The 2,387-nt window shown below is 37.4% G+C and overlaps 1 pseudogene; it reads right to left on the reverse strand.

Moving 5' to 3' along the window:
- Positions 1–659: 659 nt before the first annotated feature.
- Positions 660–1,496, reverse strand: LOC105309489 (annotated as a pseudogene).
- Between the last annotated feature and the right edge of the window lie 891 nt (positions 1,497–2,387).

The raw sequence follows: 2,387 nt of genomic DNA on the forward strand, positions 1-2,387 counted from the left end.
TTAAATATTTATGTATAAAAGAGGCCTTAACTGGGTTCAGTCATGTATGACAACGAGATGGTCTCAACAACACATTACATGGTCAAGGCTAGATCTTTGGACCAGTTTCTAGTGGAGAGTAAGCAAGTGGAATGAACATTCCAAGGACAGGGGAAGGGCAAGCTGACTCTAATTGCCCAGGTCCAGCTCTTGGGTTAACTGGAAGTCACACCTTCTTATTGACCTCCTTCAATAGATCCAGTCATCAGTATTTATAAAACTCACCAAAGGATTCCAATAAAATCCACAGACATTACCTGCATCCTCATAAATTATCTGAATAAATAAATTTGACAGATGCAAAATTTATATGGAACATATGCAGAAACTGTTGAGAAGGATATGGAGTTTAAGTAAATAATAAGAGTCGTGCATTTCACCTGCATACCAGAGTGGTTGAGGAGAACCTCTCATGCATTCATTATGATGTACAAAGGATCCCAAGATGCTCTCCCAATTCAATGAAAGATAAATCAAAAGAAGTGACACCCACATGTGAAGCCTGGAGAGGAATAAAAACCATGAGACTAAAATGAATGTGACCAAACACACAGTATTCAGTTTTCATGTTTGGTTTTGCTGGGTTTTCCAATCACACTTCAAAAACAGTTACATGGATATTAAGACCAGACTGTTTTGCTCTGGAGTCTCCCTAGGGCACTCTTAATGTCCCTGTTCCTCAGGCCATAAATGAAGGGGTTCAGCATGGAGACGACTACAGTGTACATGGCTGAGGCCACCACATCATTCCTGGGGGAAGGCAACAATGCTGATCCAAAGTAAACACTGATGCCTATTCCATAGAATAAGCAAATAACTGACAGGTTGAGAGCCACAGGTGGAGAATGCTCTGTACTTCCTCCCTATTGACGGAACTCTCAGAATGGAGGAAACAATTTTATAGTAAGAGAAAAATAGGCCTGAGATAGGGAGAAAATCAGAGATAGCGCCAACAAAATACATGACTATCTTAACGATGAAGGTGTCAAAGCAGGCAAGACGAAAGAGTTGAGAAGGGTCACAGAAGAAATTAGAAACTTTACATCCTTGAAGCAAGTATGTTGTAACACTATTGATTAGTACAGCTAGGAGTCCAAAAGAGCTGATAAAAAATGACACCAAAACTAAGAAGCAGCAGAGGCATGGGTCAGTGATGACTGAGTAGTGCAGAGGGTGGCAGATGGCCACAAACCAGTCATAGGCCATTGCAGTCAGAAGCATACCATCCATACATCCAAGAAGGATCAAAAAAGACATCTGGTCAGGCAGTCTTTATTGGATTTGACTCTGCTGTGAGTTTGGATGCCTACAATCATCTTTGGGATGGTGGTAGGGATAAAACAGATGTCAGCCATGGAAAGGTTGGAGAGAAAGAAGTACATGGGGATTTGGGGGTGGGAGTCTAAGCTGACAGTCAAGATGATGACCAGATTCCCCAATATGGCAACCAGGTACATGGACAGAAAAAGCCCAAAGAGCAGAGGCTGAAGTTCTAGATCATCTGAGAGTCCAATGAGGAAGAATTCTGATACACGTGTTAGATTTCATGGTTCTATGTAGCTTGGGTACTTTGAAAAAGAAAAGAAGAGTTGGAGAAAGGAAATAAGTAAATGGCACACAGCATTGTGTGAATATTTTGGATCAAGAAATTGACTTGTGAGGTCATACACTCCAGTACCTTCAGCAGTATTTCTCAGTAAGACATTTTTTTTTTCTTCTTAGAACTGTTCTCTTATTTGTTTTTGTGTTATTTACCTCTTTCTATACACGCTTACTTTAGAGAAACTTGACTGAAGAGTATCAAAGGAACAAGGAAATTAGAGATAACAAATCCATGATCACAGGAAAATATAGCGACTTCTTTAATAAAAAATATATAGAATAAGAATTACTCTTACCTCTTTAAGGAAAAAAAAATTCTAAAGAAATTAAGAAGTAGGAAATATACCTTATGGTATTCAAAAGCAATGCTAGATAGTCATTTATTTAAAATATCTTGAATACTCTGTACAAGGCAGGACTATGTAATCTAGATTCTAAATTCAGTTAAATGTTCATAATCAGAAAATAATATTATGTGATATTTATCTTCACGAGTTTTGTCACTCTTTGGTTTTCTCTTTCTTCTTTAGTAGAAATAAGTGCTCACATATGAGGGTTGTCCTTGAAAATCATTCCTTATATATTTCCTATCCTTGGCTTTAGTGTACTTCAAATTTTGTTGTATGTCATTTAGATAAATTCACATATATATACAGCATCAATGACTATAAAGATGACATTAGTGTGCAGAGAATCTGTTTGTGATTAAACAATAATGAAATTTAAGAAACACTTGAAATTTTTTA

This window comes from Pteropus vampyrus, unplaced genomic scaffold (assembly GCF_000151845.1).
Source record: "Pteropus vampyrus isolate Shadow unplaced genomic scaffold, Pvam_2.0 Scaffold749, whole genome shotgun sequence".
Lineage (NCBI taxonomy): Eukaryota > Metazoa > Chordata > Mammalia > Chiroptera > Pteropodidae > Pteropus > Pteropus vampyrus.